The sequence below is a fragment of the Eurosta solidaginis genome, chromosome 4 (assembly GCF_040869045.1).
Source record: "Eurosta solidaginis isolate ZX-2024a chromosome 4, ASM4086904v1, whole genome shotgun sequence".
NCBI lineage: Eukaryota > Metazoa > Arthropoda > Insecta > Diptera > Tephritidae > Eurosta > Eurosta solidaginis.
The window spans coordinates 29,232,891-29,256,555 of record NC_090322.1 but is presented as its reverse complement, the minus strand read 5'-3'; the positions used below and the strand labels follow the sequence as shown (position 1 = coordinate 29,256,555).

At 36.3% G+C, this 23,665-nt stretch overlaps 1 protein-coding gene across 3 annotated transcripts in view; it reads right to left on the bottom strand.

Moving 5' to 3' along the window:
* sov (small ovary) overlaps positions 1-11,977 on the bottom strand; it is a 79,461-nt gene extending 67,484 nt beyond the window's left edge. Inside the window, exon 1 of one of the 3 annotated variants that reach the window (XM_067781033.1) lies at positions 11,922-11,977. The gene's annotated coding sequence lies outside the window, so the exon portion shown is untranslated. Of the gene's footprint in view, positions 1-2,544; positions 3,793-4,264; positions 4,284-11,921 lie in introns of those variants that run through there. The other 2 variants (XM_067781035.1, XM_067781034.1) reach the window with 2 other exon arrangements.
* Positions 11,978-23,665: the final 11,688 nt, after the last annotated feature.

The following is a 23,665-nucleotide window of genomic DNA, read 5'->3' as shown; positions in this document are numbered from 1 at the left end:
GCTCAGATAGAATTGCGAATTCCGTTCAAAAAAAAAACAGTCACTATTATCCCTGGTATCTAACCTACTGTGTTCTTACAGGGTCGTTGCTCAAGAAATAATTTCTTGAGAAACCTCTTTGCAAAAAGGTAGCAGAAAGCGTATGAGTTTTCTTGAGATGTGGGTAGTACTTACTTGACAGAAGAAGTTTTTCTTGTACATTTCTTGAGCGATTATTTGAATTGATTTTTTCATTTCTCGCGCTGTGGATACAGCCTTGGTCCTACTAAAAATATCTATCCGAATGTATTATTCGGAAAAAAATTACACAGAAATTATCTTTATACGATCCAAAATAATAGGGGGACTCATGATAGCATATAAACTTATAAGGTGTAAAATCATATCCATTTACACACGCGGTTATATGAACGCACCTAGTAATACTCTTGATAAACTTGATTGTTTTTCAGCTGTATTATTTCCAAAAAAATTTTTTTGATTGTTATACAAATTAAAAAATACCAAGATTAAGTGAAAAATGAAAACTAAAACGCCTTTACTTGCTGATGTTGGAGATTTTTGCTGAAAATGCCGTCTGTAATGTCTGCAAGGTTGCATTCCTTTGAGTTTACCGCGTTTACACAATGAAATGTGCGCGTAAATTTATACAAATTGTGTAAATGATTTTTCATACAAAATTTGACAGCTCCTGCGTAAACTAGATAAATTTATACGTTTACACACTTTATAAGGCATTTATACGGTTACATGAGTCCCCTAATAATAAATTACACAATTTATGTAGTAATGGAAACCCTTTTACAATGACCACAACCTCCAAAAATTTTCCAGAAGTTACCAAATTTAATCAGCCCAATTCCAAACAAAAATTCTTTGCGAGTTTTTCCCCCTTTTCCCATTCCTCGTGAGCTTTTTCACTTCTTTTCCTCTTATTCTGAACAATGTTCGAAAAAGGGAAAACGGGTTAATGGAGAGAAGTAGGTGTTACGAATGTGATTGAAAGGGAGATTTCTCTTCAATTTTTAGGAGTTTTTCATTTTTTAAATTAAAGGGAATGCATCAAAATAGTTTTAGTAAACTGTTTCTTAGCGAAAGGTTCATATAAGTTTAAAAATAAGGAACGGTTGTTAGTAAATTTGATGCAGCCATCCAGAAATTGCGCAAGGATTTTTAAGGCTTAAATAGAATTCGGCATATGACGAAAGAGGAATTCAACTCGGTTTGGCTGCCATAAAATTGCTGAATGGAAGTAGGCAACTCCAGCGGATTATTTCATTGCGTAGTCTTTTTATGCTCGTCTCTTGATGTTGCTGTTGCACCATATAAGGCTTGGCTCCCTCCAAAAGCCGTACCGCTATGTTACGACCGCTAAAGAGCGGCCGGTATACTCATCGTTTCTAGCGGCAACGCTTTGTTGGAAACTACGAACTGTTACGGCAGACGAGTTGCAAAAGTTATTTTTACATTTTTGCTGTTTTTTTTTAGTTTTTTTTTTATAATTTTTCTTTTAATAAACTCACAAGAAAAACATTTCAATTCAAAAATGTTGTTTATTTTATAAATAACTTGAAATATTTGACAAAATGTTCATCGCTTTGACAATAGCGGTGGGAAAAACGGTGATGAAATAGTTTCTACCGTCATGACGGCAGGGTTGTTTTATGCCCGGCCGCTATATTACGTTACAGCGATCTTCACCGTCTTCTTAGTTTCCACATAATTACTTTTATATTGCAATATTTTTGACAACGTACTCTACCGCTATGTAACGGCCGATATATAGCGGCGCCGCTTTCGATGAATCCAAGCCTTTAGTTACTCATTTTAGTCAATACAATATGAAATGCAATACTGTGCTTTGTTTGTATTTTATTTCTCAATTTTAAACAAATTCTCAACAACACTTAGACTTTTCAAATTCTTAAACAAAAATAGAAATGCGCAACAAAACTTCAATTAGCAAAACAGCTGGCTTCGAAATTCGGATTCTTCAATTATTATTCCCCTAGGAAAAAAGAATTGGAGGAATTTTTCCGCGAGAGGGAATATTTAGAATTGGGCTGAATATTTTAAAAACATATTTGAGATGGGAGCGATATTGGTGTTTCGGGAGGAGCATTTTTCATGGGTTTTAGGGTCATATTATGGAAATGCTTAACAACTTCATCATTATTTACGCTTGTACATTGTATCATAGCTTATTGAACCTGTGTAACTAATAAATGCGCTTAAGTGTGACTGGTTTGAAAAGAATAAAAAATTATGTCGCCCAAAAAATAGTTGAAATGATGTCGATTTTTAACAAAAAATTTAAGCTTATTGGCATGTATTCCATCTAAGCTAGCTTAACAATCGACTATCATTTGAACATTGTTTACGATATAATAAGGTCACATCCCTTATTTGATTTGATACTAATTATTAGTTTTTCCAACAAGTTTTAAACTTATTCCACTTGAATGTTGCATTACATCTAAACTAGCTTAACAATGGACAATTATTTAAACATTGCTTACGATATAATAAGTTCATATCCCTTACTTCGTTGTATATTAACTGCCAGTTTTTCCAAAAAGTTTAAAGCTTATTCCACTTGAATGTATTTTATATACAGTCTGTCTCGTCTAATGTTCGTTTTTGCAAGGGCTTTATACACTTTCTTTTCCAAAAAACGTGGTCATTACTTTTTACGACAAAGCTTTCCCCACTCACATTCTTGTGTCTCCATGTAACTCTGAATATTGAACTAGCATCTTCTTTTTCAGTGCTTTCTTAATTATTTTCTGATATCCCCAAATTCAACGCAAGTCTTACAAATCAAATACTTGTACTAGCAAATCAGTTGCTTTCACAATCCTGTAACTTCTTCACTCAATCAAAAAACACAAAAAATACCATTTTGTTATGCAACTCTGTTTATCCATTAATTAAAACATGTTTAGTTTGATATCAGCCTCTATGTTATTTTGCACGTTTTCCATAGGCCCGCTGCTTTTATTTTGATCGCAACTGTATTTTGTTGAGCCTCAATTTATTAATTTGTACGATTCCAGTAAAAGGGGCATTAGCACTCCATTTGTTTATATATGTTCAATATGCCACTAACGCTTATGTTAATTTACTTGCAGGCATTAATAATGTTTTTCCGGCTAGCATTCCTATATAAAGTGCAGTTTTAATAAAAATGGCGAAATGGAAATGTTGCTGCGCATTGTTTCTTTCTTTGTCATCCCAAACGACAACGAATTGTATGTATTTGCTTTTATTTGCAAGACACCGGTAAATTAAGTTAGTTAACATAAAATTTTGCAAATAGTTTTTGCATGAAAAGTATCCCTCTTGTTGCGTTTTATAAATGCAGTTGTTTTCCGATACTTTATGTAACTAATGGCATTTTATTTCTCTCCAAATACTTCTTTCCTAAAGTTGCAATCGAATTTAATGAGACTGCTATTCATATCCGATGGTACACGAATGTTGTATGTATGTATTCGCCACTGCTGTCGTGCAAGTAAGCAAGTATTAAGAGTTTTTTATGATTCCCGATGATATTTCTTGGTCAATGCACAGATTTATTCACTTAATTTAATTACAAATCACAAAAGCTGCACCAATTTATGATCATATTCCCACGTTCAACAATATTATTTGTTAATACACGAAAAAAAAAACTTTGAAAAGCTTGCTTTTCATCCCTTTAGGAATTACATACATATTTAAAAATACCCAAAGAAAAATGTTCGCATACGTAAAGCGACATTTCTTCAACATTCTGGTTGCCGGTTTGGAGTCGTACTACTAAAACAGCAAAAGTGTAGAAGTGCTGTTATTCGTGTGCTCCGTAAAACATATCGTGAAATTACGAATGAACCCGAAGAGTGGACGAGCGCTGTATATGTATTCGCCGTTTTATGTGTGTATGCGTTTTATGTACTTAGTATACATATATGTATGTACTTATAAAAAAAAAAATGGCGTGGGATGATGTACGTCTGTTACGTAACAAATAAAATTGATTCACAAAATCTATTACTTTTGTGGGCAAACCACGAAAAATAACATATTTTCTTAAGTTTTAAGCATAAATTTCTTTTAATGCGCTCTCCTCTCCACAATTAAAATTCCATTTACTATCTACAATAATATTCACATTTTCTGTGCCAATTATTTTATGTTCCACAAAAGACTAAAAACGTTTGTGTGTATACAGTTTTTAAAGACACTTCCACAATCTAATTTCTAAAATTATTTGATTTATTACTTAATTACTAGATGAATAAAATTTCTGTTGCCAAATAATTAATTTGTTATGTGTCTAAATTATCTGCTTGCTAAAACTCAACTGGAAATCTAATAACGTAATAAGAAACTGTTCGCTTCAGCGGCTACCTTCCTGACATCCGAACGTCGCAAAACCGAACAGTATACCAGAATGAAGAAAATTTTAAAACAAACACGGAAAAAAACAAAAATGTATTTTGTGGATCGAAGTGTTATTGTATGTACATAAATAGGTGTGCTTTGATAAAGTACATACGATGTGGATAGACTACTGTACACCACGTACTAGGAAATTTTATTTCAGAATACCAGTCAGTTAGTTGTTCGTTAGCGGCTGTGGGATAAAGTTGGCTTGCGGATGAAGCGATGCCAACATTTAAGAACAAATATATACATACATATATAAATTAAATATGTGGATATATGTACTAACATATCCGCCTACCTGCATATACTATATACTTGAATGTGTAATCTACAGATATGCAGTATTCACGTATTTACATACTCGTACATATATATGAATGGACATAAAAACACGCATATGTACCTACAACATAAAAAATTGTTCGGGTGGCTGGCTTGGAAACTTAAAACTGGAACGATAATTCGGTATTTCATAAATAAGCTGAATTCCTGACGTATTTTAAAGATTCTGTTAAAGTCAGGGTGGCTCCTTGGAAAACATTTGCTATTGTCATTGAAATGAAGATTTTGCCGTATCTTTTCAAATTTGTTACAAGACATAACCTGTGAAATTAGAGTTGTGCCGAGGATGGAACTGCAATGGTTGGTTACCCTGGGTAGCTGGGCAAGTGACATACGATATACGACACCAATAAACTGTCGGATTTCTATCCCAGATACTCTTAAATTATTGTTTAGATCTTTCTGTGCCAAATAGAGGGTTTTCTCATCCAAAATTTTTTTTTATAAGTTCTGGTCCAAATAAGAATAGAAAGAACTGAATGGGAGTCTCAAGCTCCAAGATATCAGATGTCAATGAATCGTTTCCAGCAAACGACAGCTGCTTTAAGCTCAGCTCTAAACTCATTTTCTTCCAAAGTAACGGCAGCTTTCAGTTTTTTGTCGCTTTGATGGAGGAGCTGAAGAACTTGTGATCTCTGACCGATATGGGGCGACCTCTACCGCTTCTTCACGAATTAAGTTACGGTCGTCATCGTTCACGTACTCTACTAATTCATCCACATTAAATTCGCCTTCAACAGTCTTCATTCAGCTCTCCGAAATCCGAGATCAAATCAGGGTCAGCCAAACTATCATCATGAAAGTCGAGGCCATCTTGACTTGCGTAATCATTATGGAGGGCGCAGGTGATCTCGCTGTCAGTGAGAGATCGTAGTCGACGAGACATCCTAAAAAAAATAATAAGTAACGCAGTCACGGTTTTCATGCAAGATATTTCCTCTTTTCACATAATGTAGCCTACAAGCAACAAACACTAAACACCACCCACTGACAAAATACTGAGGATATATTTAAAACAAATAGTGTCACAATAAACTCTGAACTCTTACCTTATATATTTTTACAAAAAATATCCACAATATCCGCAAAAACTATTTTTTTTTTATATTATTTATATTTAGCACTTCCACAGTGTACTAAATTTTCCACTTCACTGACAATATCACTTACTTTGAAAAGGCTAACGGTACTTTATGAGCAAACACATGCTTCGTAGAAAAAATGAAACGTAGACTACAGTCTACAATGCTTGAAAAAACGAATAAATAATTGCTGCGTGAATTTACGAAGGTTAAATGGTATGTTGCCTGTGGTCTACAGTATGTTACAGAGGGTTAAGGGACAAGACCGACCATGTCGGGAACGATTTTTTATGATCACATTGAACCTTTTAGGCCATCCCACCTCCACCCCTTAGTTCCATGACGAACTTCGGGTCGCCCGAGAATTGGCTGCTAAAGAAACTGGATTCGCTACGGATGCGTGAGGTTGACAATGGGGTTGAGGAATCTATAAATTGCGCCGGAAACCCCATGAAAGGGACTTGAGTAGATTTTGAGGTATCTTAATGAAATTTGGTATTAAGTTCCTGAGCACTCATCCCAGATGGCTATTTCAAATGAACGAAATCGGACTATTCGAACGAAATCGATATCGAAAATTTCGAAAAACCAACCGAAAAAGTGCGGTAATTCATTACCAAAGATGGATAAAGCGATGAAACTTGGTATGTGGGTTGGCCTTATGACGCAGAATAGAAAATTAGAAAATCTTAGACAATGGGCGTGGCACCGCCCACTTTTAAGACGGTAATTTAAAAGTTTTGCAAGCTGTAATTTGGCAGTCGTTGAAGATGTCATGATGAAATTTGGCAGGAACGCCTATTACTATATTTTTTCTGAATAAAAATCAGCAAAATCGGATGGCGAACACGCCCACTTAAAAAAAAAATTAAGTCAAATTTTAACAAAAAATTTAATATCTTTACAGTATATAAGTAAATTATGTCAAAATTCAACTCCAGTAATGATATGGTGCAACAAAATGCAAAAATAAAAGAAAATTTCAAAATGGGAGTGGCTCCGCCCTTTTTTTGTTTAATTTGTCTAGAACACTTTTAATGCCATAAGTCGAACAAAAATTTATCAATCCTTGTGAAATTTGGTAAGGACATAGCTTTTATGACGATAACTGTTTTCTGTGAAAATTGGCGAAATCGGTTGAAGCCACGCCCTGTTTTTATACCCAGTCCGTCTGTCCTTCCGTTTGCCCGTTAACACGAAAACTTGAACAAAAATCGGTATATCTTTACTAAACTTAGTTCACGTACTTACCTCAACTCCCTTTATCTTGGTATTAAAAATGGGCGACATCCGACTATGATCACGCCCACTTTTTCGATATCAAAAAAATAAAAATTCCATAATTCCATACCAAATACGAAAAAAGGGATGAAACATGGTGATTGGATTGGTTTTTTGACGCAAAATATAACTCTGTAAAATGAGTGTGACACCTACCATATTAAGTAGAAATGAGAAAGTTCTGCAGGGCGAAATCAAAAGCTCTTGGAATCATGGCAGGAATACTGTTCGTGGTATTACATATATAAATAAATTAGCGGTACCCGACAGATGATATTCTGGGTTACCCTGGTCCACATTGTGGTCGATATCTCGAAAACGCCTTCACAGATACAACTAATGGTCGCTCCCTTTTAAAACCCTCATTAATACTTTCAATTTGATACCCATATCGTACAAACACATTCTAGAGTCACCCCTGGTCCACCTTTATGGCGATATCTCGAAAAGGCGTCCACCTATAGAACTAAAGCCCACTCCATTTTAAAATACTCTTTAGTACCTTTCATTTGATACCCATGTAATACAAACATATTCCAGGGTTACCCTAGGTTCATTTTCCTCAATGGTGGTTTTTAGTATTACCATTTGCATGTATCCATGAAAAAGACAATTTTGTGTCCAAAGCTCTCAGCTGACTATGTAATGTTCGGTTACACCCGAACTTAGCCTCCTTTACTTGTTCTTTTTATGAATTGGTGCCCCATATTACATAGAGAATCAAAATATAAAGAAAACGCCACGTTTGTTACCCACTAGTTTTCATTCACAAGGCACATTTCGAAATTTACTTCGGACCAGGACAAAGATTACTAACAACTTGCAGAAAGGCAAGTTAAACTTTTAACTGAGCGTTAACCTGACATGACGGGTTAAAGACATACATTTTTTTTTTTAGCTCTGAGCTTAAAAAATTACCTCCGTTCTGCAAGTAGACCTAACAGCTGAATTCAGTAAGCCGTCTCTAGTCACTATTAGAGACTATCTGGGGTGAAAATCACTTTTGAGACAATTTGCCATTCTGTAAGCTGTCTCGCGTCTCCAGCCTCACAAAAGCAATCAGTAATTTGTGAGCTGGGCCGGGGCAGATCACAAACGTGAAAATTTCATAAAAAGTATGAAAATTATTTGCGAAAAACGCTTAAAATATATTCTTTTTATTCCTCAAATTAAAATAAGCATAGAAAAAATTAAAAAACAGAAAATACTTAAAAAAGAAACATCGAACTATGTGGTGCCACTGAGATTCGAACCTACACACTTTGGGATTTTCTATAAAAATTTTTAACTGCATTTTAGCAAGCTCAGCCCACAATACCACCTGAAGTTGTGTTGACAAAATGCAATGCTATATTATTTGTTCAATGTATGAGTAAATTGTCATTTTGGTGAATTTCGTTGATATGGTGAATTATTTTTGTGACTTTCGTTTACTGAATACCGAAATCATCTCAAGTCACAAAAATTGTCTCTAAGGGAAAATCTCAAATTCAGAGACTTGAAATGAGACTGAATTACAGAATTCAGCCGTAAGAATAGTTTGTTTTATGTCCGATTTTTCAGTGCAAGTTTAAACTCTTTGTTCGATAACATAAAATTTTGCTGCTCATCTCAAAAGCTTAAGCGGCCAAAGTGGCAGACATTGTTTACTATATAGTTTGGCAGCTTTAGTAGAGGTTATGTTGCGAATAGAGTGGAAGGCAGTGGACTAGGCAGTCGAATGTCATATAATGAAGGAATGGTGTTCGGAGATTTTTCAAGGTTAAAAAAAAAAAGATAAGAGCTTTACTAAAAATAAAACTATTGTTTTAATAACAACAAAAACGGCTTATATATTGTATATACATAAATTCGTAAGGATTATCTCACTTTAAAATTTGAGTTAAATAATCCAAAGTTTTTGTTTGAAATTGAGTCGAGAACTGTGCGTGTGAATGTGCCAATTTTCGCCGATCAGCTGTTAGTTGCGCTACTTGGTAAAATTTACAATGGTGGCAGAGTTAAACTCTAGTCAACTATAATTGTAGTTTAAACAAGCACTGAGAAACCAGGCATTACGAATTGCCTAAACGAAAAAGAAATGGTTTCCTTCGTGGGGCTAGAAAGGATGCATACCATATGGAATTCATTGTATATGTCTAGATTTATTTATAGAGTACAACGAGTTGTAATTTACAGAGAAGCGTCGCAAACTGGAAATAAAAAACTGCACATGGCAATCAGCTGTTTCTTGTGTATAATCAAAACAGGGCCGGGATTACGTATTCCGTGAAGTGAACACTCATGTGTTAAAAGTGCCCTTTAGGTATTGCGTGATACGTGAACGCATAGCTGCTATCGTAATTTGGTATTATGAGTTCAGTGAACGTAGCCAACAAATCGTAAACGTGACGAATTTCTATTCGATCGCAAAGACGTTCGAATGCTCTTGAAATTTGCTCCTTTTTGAATCAAACGTGGTTTTATAAATAATTTTAAGCATGTCTCAACTATATGGTTTGATCATCTTATAAGCTGACTTAATTTTTTCATTTCATTGGAGTAGGGATTGCCAAAAGGAGGCGGCAAACTCAAAATAAAACCTACACATTGACATGCGTACGATTAGTCACGTAATTTTTTTATACGATTGCCGTTAGATAACGGAATACGTAATTCTAGTCAGGTAGCGCCACCCAATCGACAAGTTTCAACGGGTGGATTGACGGCTTGTTAAATTTGTCTACAGGATAAATATAACGGGCATTGCAGAAAATGAAATCGTGTTTAAAGGAGAGGTGAATTTTATCGGGCAGTCGAGAAAACGACTCTTAGAGAAAACATAAAAAATCCAAAAATTTAATGATCGGTTCTATATCTTGCTATACAAAGTTTGTTGAATGTAAAATTAGACAAAAAGTTGACATATTGAGCTTAGCGATATCAAAGCGAAGCAACGCCCCAGCGGGTTAGGGGATCAGAATATACCCGCGGTAGGTATGCCTGTCGTAAGAGGCGACTAAAATACCAGGGGCTGTGTAGCGCAACCTTTCAGGTTGCCAGCGCAATATATAGCTTCTCCAAACCTAATTGTCAACCTCACCTATCCGCGGCGAATCCTGTTTCACTAACAGACGAGGCTCTGGCGACCCCAAGCTCCTCATGGAACTTGGGGGTAGGGAGGGAGGGAATGGCCTGAAGGTTTAATGTGGCCACATAAATCGTTCCCGAGATGGTCGGGCTAGCACCTTAATGGTGCTATGGTTCCGGAGCGTATCGGATTTGTATCCGGCAAAGGAACATCACATCGATAACACTCCCCAAACCTTCGGGGAGCAACCTTATCGCTACAACAACAACAACAACACAACAACAGGAACAGTTCTATGTAACCCCGGCCTTACAGCTATTTTTTTTGCTTTGCACACAATTAGCTTTTGATGTAAGTATAGCCGGCCTTACATAGATGAATGGATTTGCAACTCTTTGTTTCGAGAGAGCGCTGTCAAAATGCACATTATTTATAACATTTATCAATGATGCCACTCCAAACAAAAATAAATAGATCTGAAAATGGGGATTTTTGACATACATTTCGGTGATTATAGTTTCAATCATTTAATAAAATGATAGTCGTAAAATATTTATTTCCTTAAAGTTATTTTACAATAATACGACTAGTTAGAGTTAAATATAAACAAATCTAAGTAAAACTAACATTTCGATTAAATTAATTAGTCAAATATTGTAACGCATTTAACTCGCAGTGAAAACCACATATTCTTTTGAAATTTCAGTAAATCGGACCTATGATATAATAGTTAACATTATTTAATGGATAGGGCTTATCCTACATGTCTGGCGTTCCAGGTTCTGTGATCAAAATGGACTGGTTGCATCGGGAGTTCATATTTACAAAACCTGTTTTTAATGATAACTTTTGAATGGGATATAATATTTACCCTCCGGCTTCGAACTAATAATACTTACACTAAAACAAGTATTTTTATCCTTTTTCTCATAATTTTTGAACGCTATTCTACAGTTGTAGGTCAAACTAAAGTTTACCAAAATTTTTGGCACGCTTTTCGTTTTGGCTGGCACATTTTTTGTTCTGGCACCCGCTTCAGCTGGTACGAGGGATTTATCTGTGATTGTTGCCAGCAACAACTAGAAGATAAATCCCTCGTGAGAGCGTAAACAAAAGATTCGTATCAATCTAATCTATGCGGCCTTCGTTCGATGCTGAATAAGGAATGAAAGTGAACTAAGAATGAGAAGTCACCAGCAGGTTAAATATATACATGGTGGAACGATACAAGGTGGCAGCATGGGCAGCTGATTGTAAACTTTTTTTTATTTGATATGATACATCAACTTCCGGCGCAGTACGATTTTGACATTTGTCCATCGACTTTACAAAAACAAAGTACATGGAATTTGTATTTATGTTTGTAGGTATGTCATCATGCTACCACTTTTTATTGTTCCGCCATGACTATGTACATATTTTGAACAAAACATAAGATCACTTTATCAAAATAAAACTATAAAAAGGTCTTAAAGAATTGTTCGGAAAGCTTAATGGCAACACTTTTTCACACAAATCACATTGCAATCCTACACACTCATTCCTACATACACATCCATGCATATGTATATATCTACACCAAAGGAAATGGCAATGATATTTTTCAAAACTATTAATATTGCCCAATCAAAACAGAACAGCAAACTTAGTACAGTTCTTATTAATACATAAATAATTGTTTTCACAATATTAATTCGTGCTTTATAAACACTCACACTAAATTATTGAACACGAAATAGCCGAATACAAAACCGCACTTCGCCAGACCATGATAGAACGAAATATGAAAGAAATAAAAGCATAATGGTGTAGAAAGAAAATGTGGAAGGTAAGTGGATGATATTTACTCATCTTCATTAGGGTGCGTTCATATTAGTAAAGCTGGAGACATTGGTGCTGTATCGGTAACCTTATAACAGCTGATTCGACCAACCTTAAGAGAATCAATGCAATCGATTATTGGTGCCGCTAAGGTCGTAACCGTATCGTAGCCAACCAATTGGGTTTTGGTTTACCGTCGTAACGATAAACAGCTGATTACGTTAGGGATACGGATACAGCGATACGACATACGGCACCAATGACTCCGGCTTAAGTCTCCGGAGCAAGGAAAAAAAATATCGTTTTGAAATATTTGCCGTTTTCTTAATCACATTCTCTTCGATAATTATCGAAGTGTATTTATAACCATGTCATTGAATTTTTATAATTGCATTATAGCCAGATTGTCGAAACGCGTAGATATATCAAACGCCAAAATGTGTTTTTAATATTCACCGTAATAACGATTTTTTTCAGTTAAGTGTTTTAAAGGAAAATGTTTGCTGCCACTCATTTTGGATTTCAAAGTTAATTTGCAAAGAGGATCGTCATTATTCCAAATATCGCCACTGAAATAAGTGAATAGCGAAATATTTCGACTGACTCTTATTTCGTCTATCAGAATAAAGCTTAATATCTTAGCTTTTCTACGACGGGATTAAAACAATTTATTGCACTTTTGTTATGACCTGGGGCTGAATTCAGTAAATGTGAGTTTTGAAATCTACACTTTCTTTCATATAAATTGTGTGAAAGAAAAATGTACATTTAAAAATTCTCACTTACTGAATTTACCCTCTGGACCGCGCCTCAACGTTTAAATAGGGAAAACAGGCAACCTTTTATAGACCTAATTTATGAATATTAAGGCCCAAACACAATCGTCCTTTGCGTCGTTTTCGCGCTTACCTTGCGTCAACAGCTGACTTTGAGCACACACATCTGCATTGCTATGTTCTCAATCCATCGGCAAACCAGAGTAACGCAAAGGGAATTCAAAAACTTATGTTTCCCTGGCTGTTATAAATACACCTACATACTAGCCTTAAGTATTAAACTCGATACTATTAATAAGCATAATAATCGATACTAGCATTGAACTGTTATCTCTATTATTGAAATAAAGTATGTGATTATACAGCATTACAACAAAGTGGCGACGAGGACGGTAGAATTACACGCGGAGATATCCAATTATTGTCCATATTTTTTTTAACCACCACTACTCGGACAAATCGAAATTTTTTCCTACATCATTATACAAAATTAAAATAACTCAATCACAGCAAAGTCCTATACAGTGTACAGGTCTACAAGTAGGATATGTAGCAGCACGCACATACACAGCCACGCTCACCTGATAAAATGCTTGTTCTTGTTCGTTTTTTGTGTGGATGCTATTTGGCAGTGTTGTACTTCTTAGGTCCAAGACAATTTAGTAGCTGCTAACGAAAACTGTGTAAAATTTTTATTGCAAAATTACAAAGAAATATCCTTATTTACGTTCAAATGAGCACTTAATTACATCTCTTTTTAATATTTTTTTATTTTTTTTTTATTTATGCATATGTTTTGGACAATTTTAATTAACAAATTGTGATACTTTATTACCGGGGACGATTGCTAAAACATGGCCAAAACCGTTGGGGGAAGTATTAACAGACGCGTGTTTGCCTCGGTTCCAATAATTCGAATACTTTTCCGCCTTTGGACTATTGATAACAGGACAAAACGCGTCTTTTCATTTTTCTTTCCGCTTTTTTGGACAGGTTATTGCAGTCGATCTCGGTTTCAAACTGTTTTTCGCGGAGAACTTTTGAACGGGTATAAAAACTTAACTCCCGTGTTTGTATTCTTAAAGCCAAATTAAACTTCCTTAACCCTAACGCCATAGTCGTAACCATACCCATATCCGTAACCATCTCAATGTGATCGATTAATGGTGCCTTAACCTAAAAATCGTGAAAATTTCATAAAAATGATGAAAACGTAAAAAATTACAAACATATTCCACAAAAAATAAGTATCTTAGTCATAAAGTATCCAAAACAATGAAGAAACCCTAAAAAAAGTTATTAAATTCAGCAACTCAAATATTTTTAGGTTATGGATATGGCGAGAAACCAAAAACCAATTGATTGTCTATGGCGTTAGCGTTATGGTATGGCACCATTAATCGATTACATTGATTTCCATAAGGTTGGTTCGATCAGCTGTTTTATCTGGTTATGGCTTTATGGTTATAAGTCACCATTAATTCGGCCTTTAATACTGAAATAACTACGCGTCCTCAGATACCCCAATTGAAGACTTTTTTATAATTTTCTGAAGGACCCATATGGGTGCACTTAAAATTTCCAACTAAATTCGTTCAAAAAATTTACCATCACAGCAACCCATATCTGATATTCCGATCCCTTTTTTGCTTCTCTGTGTCGCTTTCGACGAAGCAACCCCGGTAATTTTGACACTTCGTTCAGTGTCAAAACTCATGTTCCACGCAGGTTCCACTGGGTTCCACGCTAGTTTGACACTGACCGAAGTGTCAAACTGCCGTGTGTTAGAAAGGGAAAGAAATTGTTTCCCTCTCATACATATCATACTTGTAAACCTGTACAATGGTCCTATAAATGGTGACAACACGAGGAAGTCAGCATTTTTTCAATTCGAGGAATTTGAAAAGGAAAAAATACAATGGAGTCGTTGGCAAAAACGCTTAGAAAGCGCGTTTGCTATAAATGAGGCGCAGGAAAACAAAAAAGTTCATTTGCTGCTACATCACATCGGCTATGCAACGTACAATACATTGTGCGACAAGTTAGCGCCGGCCGAACCTGAAAAGAAAAAATACGACGAAATTTGTAAGACACTGGCTGAAATATTTGAGCAAAAGCCAATAGAAATCGTGGAAAATTATCGTTTCCACCTAAGCCGGCAACATGACCATCAGTCGGTGGACGAATTTTTGTTTGAACTGAAGAAAATAGCTACGAATTGCAATTTCGGTTCATATCTCGAGACACCCTTAAGAAATCAACTAGTTTTCGGTTTGAAAAGCAAAGTTATGCGAAATCGGTTGCTAGAAAAAACGGATTTAACACTCGAGAACACATTAAAGACAGCACGCGCAATGGAACTGTCTGAAAAAGGTAATGCCGAAATGACACATAACCTCAAAGATGTTGGGCAAGTATCACTCAAGGAAAAAACAAATCGTGCATCGGGAGGAAATCGGTCGAAGAATACCAATAAAATAAAAAACTCAGGAAAAGAATCGAAAAGCTGTTATCGTTGTGGCGGACCACATATTTCGCGACAATGTACAGAAAAAAATTTATACTGTACGGAATGCCGCATATCCGGACACACAACAAAAGTTTGCATCAAAACGAAACGGAAGCAGAAGGACCAAATTGAGGCTAACTACGCTGAGCATCGGGAAGTGGAGGAGATCTGGCATATCATCGGAAACAAAGCTAACACACACCAAGGAAAAAAATTTTGGATTACAATGCAAGTAAACTCTTTCTTTATAGATTTTGAAATTGACAGCGGCGCACCGGTCGCAATTATGAGCAAACTCGATAACAATCAGCAAATTGGACGCATTGAAGAACAACAACTACACGAACCGGACATAACCTGGTCAGCTACACTGGAAATAATATCAAAGTATTCTGTTTCGTGTATGTCAAAGTCGCTTCTAAGGCGAAAACATATGAGCTACGATTATACATTGTCGAATCAAAATGCCATCCATTATTGGGGCGTGAGTGGCTAAATCTATTGCCGTTGGACTGGAACAAAGTTTTTCGTGGGGAGCATACACTCGCGAAAATCGATGCCAAAATATCTTTAGAAACATTGACGCACAAGTATCCACGAGTGTTCGACACAACATCAATGGGCAAGCTAACCGGGTTGAAAGCACGTATTCACTTAAAACCTAACGTAACACCAATTTTCAAGAAAGCAAGGCGACCATCGTTCTCAATGCGAGCACGAATCGAAAAAGAAATTGACGACTTGGTACAAAATGGCATATTAAAAAAAGTTGACACCAGCGAATGGGCAACACCAATCGTTCCAGTACCTAAAAGTAACGACAAAGTTAGAATTTGCGGCGATTATAAGATCACCATAAACCCTTGCATTCTCATCGACGAACATCCATTGCCGTCTATCGAAGAATTGTTTTCACGAAAATCGACCTCACCAAAGCGTATCTTCAAATGGAAGTGCACGAAGAAAATAAAAGGATTCTCACACTTTCAACACATAAGAGACTATACCAGCCGACTAGACTAATGTACGGAATTGCAACAGGGCCAGCAAAATGGCAACGCGAGATCGAGAACATTCTTAAAGACATTGATGGTGTTACGGTTTTTCTGGACGACATCAAAATAACAGCACCAAACGATACATTGCACATTCAACGTCTAGAAACCGTACTACAACGCCTTGAAACACACAACATGAGGGCAAATTTCAATAAATGTGAGTTCATGGCAGACTCAATCACATATTGCGGTTATAAGATCGATCATCACGGCTTCCACAAAATAAAAGAAAAAAATGGAGGCAATACAACATATGAAAGAGCCAACAAGCATGGATGAAATACGTTCCTTTATCGGTTTAGTAAATTATTACGGCGGATTTTTTGAAAATTTAAGCACGGTACTGTATCCGCTAAATAACTTACTCAAAGACAAAGTGCCATTCGTTTGGGATGACAAATGCAAATTATCGTTTAATACGGTCAAACAAAAAATGTCATGTCCAAGTTATTTAGTAGATTATAATCCAAAGTTACCTTTAGTACTGGCAACAGACGCAACCCCGGTAGGAGTTGGGGCGGTTTTAAGCCACATTTACCCAGACGGTACCGAACGACCAATACAATTCGCCTCGCAAACTCTGACAGCTACGCAACAACGTTACAGCCAGTTCGACAAAGAGGCATATGCTATAGTGTACGGCGTAGAGAAATTTTACCAGTACGTCTATGCCAGACACTTCATTCTACAATGTGACAACAAACCAGTTACACAGATTTTTTCACCACAAAAGGGTCTCCCTACGAAATCAAGTACCGAAAATCAGCCGAGCATAGCAATGCAGACGCATTCTCCCGGTTTCCACGAGCACAATCGGTAGCAACAATTTCCGAAATTGATATAGAATTAAACTGCATACATAATATGCCTGTCACAGTGGACGATTTGGCTAGAGCTATAAAAGATGACAAAATAGTAAGCAAACTTGTGCAGGGACTAGAAACAGGAAAAACAGTTGCTACAGAACACCGATTTGGAATAGACCAACACTTCAAGAAGGATGTTTGTTGAGGGGGACACGCGTTTACATTCCACCACTACTGAGACAAGCTGTGCTTGAGGAACTACATCAGGCACATTTTGGTACATCAAAAATGAAAACACTGGCACGTAGTTACATTTGGTGGCCTGGATTAGATTCGGATGTTGAAAACATCACTCTAAACTGTAGCTCATGCCAACAAAATCGGAAAAATCTTAGCAAATTTCAACACACGTTTGGGATACACCATCAAGTGTCTTTGAAAGAGTTCAAGTCGATTTTGCAGGACCGTTTATGGGGCAGTATTTCTTCATTCACAACGTCTAACGTACGATGAAAATTTTCAGCCCTACGAAGAATAGATAAACTGAAAACTACATTCATCTCAACGATCATCAATTTCGAAGTTTTCTTCTCTGAGGGGGGAAAGTTGTTATAAATACACCTACATACTAGCCTTAAGTATTAAACTCGATACTAGTAATAAGCATAATAATCGATACTAGCATTGAACTGTTATCTCTATTATTGAAATAAAGTAAGTGATTCTACAGCATTACAACACTGGCATTATCAATCACTTATAATTTCTTGAAATTAATAAACTATCTTGCCCCTTTCATCTTCATTCAATTTAATTTTCGGGTGTCTTTGTTGGGGTTTCTCTCCTTGCACACAGCGGCCCGTGCTTAAACGTCGACTCGCAGGTACTTGGACCCTCTCCTTCATGTTGGGGTGGAGTCTCGTCGTGCTGACATCTGGTAACCTCATTTCCAATCAAACTATCCCCCCCCCCCCCTTCTCTTGCATTATGTGAAGATTGCTAATATAGAGATTTTGTACAATGAATAACCGGTGGAGTCTCAATCAGAAATCTCAAGGAGTGCCGCTCGCAAACGTCATTATAGCTGTGAAGTTGCATTTTATTTTGCGAGTTTTAAATTATAATACCTAAATTGTAATACTAATTTGTGACAAATATAAGTGCGAAAACCTAGAGTTCATTTTAATACAATTGGTTTGCTTTGAAAAGTTCAGATTTTGTGAATTTTAACGTTTTTAATCAATTTTTTATCATTCATTTTGTGTTTGCCGAGTCATTGTGCATTTGTGTTTTTGTTGCAATTTTGATTGGCATCTTTTCACCTTGCAATTGTTTTTGTGCGCACTCTTTTTGTTTTCTCGCTCTTTACTGTCTTCGCAGCTGTTTGCGTCGCTTTTTAAGTGTCAAGTGACAGTGACTCTAAAACTGCTAGCTACCGCTAAGCTCCCAAACTTTCAGAGTGGCTTTTATATATAACCTTTCTCATCCTCAGTGCTATTTCAACTGGTTTTTCTTTGTAATTTACAAACATATCTTTACCATTTCTATATTCTTATGCTATTCTATTTTTATTATCTATAAAAAATGACTTGCATTTTCAAAAAATGTCAGGTAAAAAGCGAATCCGAACGTTTTGTCTCTTGCTGGCTTTGCGATGGGCTCGCCCATGGAAATTGCGCGGGACTGACGGCTAGAGTTGTTGACACTGTCAATGATGGGGAGAAGGGAGTACGTTGGTCATGCATTAAATGCGGATCAACTGAAATTGACCTATTTAAATTGTTCAGACAAACTCGAAATGCGTTTTCTGAAATTGCTAAAAAGTTTTCCATAATCACAGAAAAATTCTTTCAATACGATAGCCAAGTGTTTGGATGAGTTACCGCATTGCTTAAATAGAAATAAACAAAAGCGCTCTGAAGATTTACCTAACGCTCTTAATCTTAATCCTGCTCAGAACATTAATATTCCGCAAGTGGAGCTCATAGACTTGGCTTCCCCTAATCCGCACGCTGTGGTTCCATCCACTTCTAAGGCCGCGGAAAAAACCTTCGTCTCAAACTGTAACTTCTGAAACTGTAACTTCTCAATCTGTGACTTCTTATTCAGAAGCACCGGCTAAGAAGCTGGTTATAGTCCCGCTCAAAAAATCAATTTTTGTATCTCGCTTTGACAAAGACACTTCCGTTGAGGATATCAAGTCTTATGTCACTTCGAAAATTAAGGCTGACGGCATGACTTTAAGAAAATTTAAATTTAATTACGAAAGAAACATTTCTTCATTTAGAATTGATGTATACTCGAAAGATTTTGATAAACTTTTGGACAGAGCATTTTGGCCGCCAGGGCCTCTTGTTCGCGAATTTGTACATAAGACTATTGAGATTACTCAAAATGTAGCAAAAATTCCTCCTCAAAGTTCCGATCCAAAAAACTTAATTTAATATCTTGCTTAAGCATTTACTATCAAAACGTTAGAGGCTTAAATACTAAATTAGTTGACTTATATTTGAAAACCATTCACTGTAACTATAATATTATTGCTTTTACCGAAACATGGCTGAAACCCAATGTTTTAAATTCCGAAGTTTTTTGCGGTGAGTACCAGACCTATAGAAATGACCTTTTAAAAAGGACCGGAGGTGATGTCTTGCTAGCTGTACATTCTTCAATTCCACCGTCTTCTGATCTATCAGTGTATATGCACCATATTTCACTGTTACAAACAGTTAATTCGATGATAAAGCCCACGGACTCAATGATTGTATTAGGCGACTTTAACCTGCCACATATATCTTGGAATACCGTTGATCACAATATTGTCCCCGTATCATCCAAGATGCATAACAATGACTTTTTGGATGGAATTACTGATCTTTGCCTTAATCACATCAACTTCTTTCCTAATAAGTATGGAAAATTCTTAGACTTAGCATTTGTTTACGACATATCTAAATTCTCTATAAATCGGTGTGAACCTCTTGTTTTGCCAGAAGACGTTTACCATCCTTCTGTTAAGATAACTTACGAAATTATAAGCAACGAAGTCGGCTGCACTAACAAAACACGTGTCTCTACCAGGTGCTTTGATTTTTCCAAAACGAATTTTAACAATTTAAATAAAGAGCTTTCTGAGATAACGTGGCCTCGATATAAAGAGGATGTAGGGCAAAACGTTTTACATTTTAATAAAACCATTTATACTTTATTTGAAAAACATTTTCCCAAACGCACATGCTTGTACACTGAACCAGTGCATGCCTGGTTTACTAAAGAGCTAAAAGCTTTAAAAAATAAGAAATCACGTTTATTCAAATTATATAAGAGAACCGGTTTACATTCTGATTATGCACAGTACGCTATTTTCCGTCATAAGTACATATGTAAAACTAAAAGAAACATTTGCAACCCGAAGTCTTTTTATGATTTCGTAAATTCTAAACGCAGAACTAACGGGCTTCCTTCTGCCATGAAGTTTAGAAATAGCATTTCCAGCGACAAACAAGAGATTGCAAACTTCTTCGCTCAATTCTTTCACTCAAATTACTCTGCTGTGGCTGATTCATCACCTACAAATTATCCATATGAGTTTCATTCTAGTAACTCAATATATGCTCCACAGTTGTTGCCTGAAGATGTTCTATTACATTTAAAGACCCTAAAAGAATCCTTCAAATACGGTCCCGATTTTATCCCAACATGTTTTCTTAAAAAATGTGCGGAATACATTTACCATCCCCTTACTGATCTGTTTAACCTCTCTTTAAAACATGGCATTTTCCCGACGGCTTGGAAAGAATCTTTTCTTATCCCACTCCATAAAATAGGAAACAAGTCGTCTATTGAAAACTATCGTGGAATAGCAAAGCTCTCCGCTATCCCTAAGCTTTTCGAAGCAATCGTTACTAATCACCTTACATTTTCGATTTCTACATTGATAGATAGTTCTCAGTCTATTGAAAACTATCGTGGAATAGCAAAGCTCTCCGCTATCCCTAAGCTTTTCGAAGCAATCGTTACTAATCACCTTACATTTTCGATTTCTACATTGACAGATAGTTCTCAGCATGGCTTTTGTAGAGCCAAATCAACCACAACCAATTTGCATGAATTTACAACTCACGTCTTTAATGGGTTTAGAAACAATCATCATACGACGTTATATACACTGATTTCAGCAAAGCATTCGACAAAGTACGCCACTCATTAGTTGTTTATAAACTCGAATTGCTTGGTTTTCAATCTGGCCTAACTCGCTGGATCTCCTCCTATCTTTGCGGTAGAACTCAAAGAGTCATTTTTAAAAACATTTGTTCGAATGTCATCGATGTTCCCTCCGGTATGCCTCAGGGCAGCCTCGGTCCTATTCTGTTTTTGCTCTTTATAAACGATATTTCCACAACTATAAAATATTCTAAAATTTGAATGTATACCGACGACGTAAAACTTTTTAAGTCATACGCGTCGGTTGAAGAACGTTCTGTACTCCAGGGGGATTTAAATTGTTTAGTTACTCGGTGTAATGCGAATTTTATGCCGCTCAACATAGAAACATGTAAATTCATGTGTTTTCACGTGGGAACCTACAGCCAGCTTCTTACACAATTAATGGCCAAACTCTGGAAAGCGTTGATGTTTTGTCGACTTGGGACTCACAATGAATTGCAAACTTAGTTTCAACCCTCATATTAATGCCACAGTAATAAAGCGAGAGGAGTTTTAGCATTTGTGAAAAGATGGGCAAAAGAGTTTAGTGATGCTTACGTTACAACAACCCTTTTTACATCATTGGTGAGGCCGATATTAAAATATGGATCGATAATTTGGAATCCGCGTTATCAAGTTCATGTGGATAGATTAGAATCAATTCAAAAACAGTTTTTACTTTTCGCCTTGAGAAATATTCAATGGGACTATCCGTATAATCTTCCTCCTTACACTAATCGGTTAAAACTAATAAATCTTCCTACCCTTGCAAGTCGTACAGAAATGCTAGGTGTACTATTTATGGCTAGACTTTTAAATGGATCGATTTCAAGCCCATTTCTTTTGAACGAAGTAAACTTTAATGTTCCATGCCGAGCTTCAAGGCATTATAAACCTATAATTCTTAAACAATGCGGAAGAAATTTCCAACTAAACGAACCTTTTCTATGTTTGTGTGAAAATTATAACTCTCACTCGAGAATAATTGATGTTTCGGGCTCGCTCTTTGCCATAAAAAAAAAACGGTTCTATCTTCTCTTAATAATTAAAAAATTATATTTATACTTTTAATCTATTGTATTTGTGAATATATATTTCTCAGCTGATAAGTTTCTCTGTAGCTGAGCGGTTTTAGATCTCGGCGCTTAATAAGCCACTGCCTCTCAAAGACTCGGTAACAATAAAAATTATAAATTATAAATAAAACATAAATAAGAATTAGGATACAAAAAAAAAAACATTATGTATGAATTAAAAAAAAAATTAACAGGATTAGCATTAGCTGCCACAACGTCCGCGAAAAAAAAGACACATCAAGCTATCGAGAGCAACCTAGGATTGGCAAGGTTATAAGCTCAACGATTATTCGCTGGCTGCTATGCATGCCAAAGAGAAAAAAAATCAGTCTGGAGCTGGGAGGGACAACTGAGTCAATTGTAGCCACTAAAATCCAATGGATTTGATACACAAAGGTATGTAGATGACTTAGTAATCTGCAACACAGATTTGTACGAGGAAACAATATCCAATGGCATGCACCAAACCCTGCGAATAGCAGAAAGGTGGTGTGATACCAAAGGACTGTCTATCAATCCTAACAAAACTATCCGAGTGCCTTTCAGCCGGAGAAGAAAAAGAACCTCAGAAGGAGAAAAAGAACTAACAAAATTAAGCAAGCTGCATCAACTAGTTGGGATAACGGGATCGATGAGAATATAGGGGATGCACTAAGAGCCCTACCTCGTTTCCCTATTCTAACAGAGAAAGATGCAACACTTCATTCTCTGGGACCTCAAACTATTTCTGTCCATGACAGCGGAAATATAACAGGGCATATAAAAAAATGAAAATATAATGAGTAATTGCAACTACGTGATGCAATGGCTCCTACGCTAAGAATCGCATGGAATTTCGAGGTGTATATTGTGGACAGAACTCTTAGGGAAACAGGAATCCATATACTAACCCTGATTCAGTGGTCTGGTTCACGGATGGATCACCATTTGATGATGGAAAACGGGAGCTGGTGACTACGGGACTACTACAAACTTCAAGACATCAATAGCACTAGGATGGTTCCACACTATTTAGAACTCATAATCCATGCAATAGAAATTTTCGGGAGAATGTCTACGAAGAAGCTTATGCTCTGTAAGTATCCTCATTATCTCAGACAGCCAGGCAGCCTTATGTGCCTTGCCATCTTACAAAATTATTTCTAAGCTAGTAAACGAATTCATCGGAGCCATAAATAATCTGGGAGCCAACAAGGTTTTGAAAGAT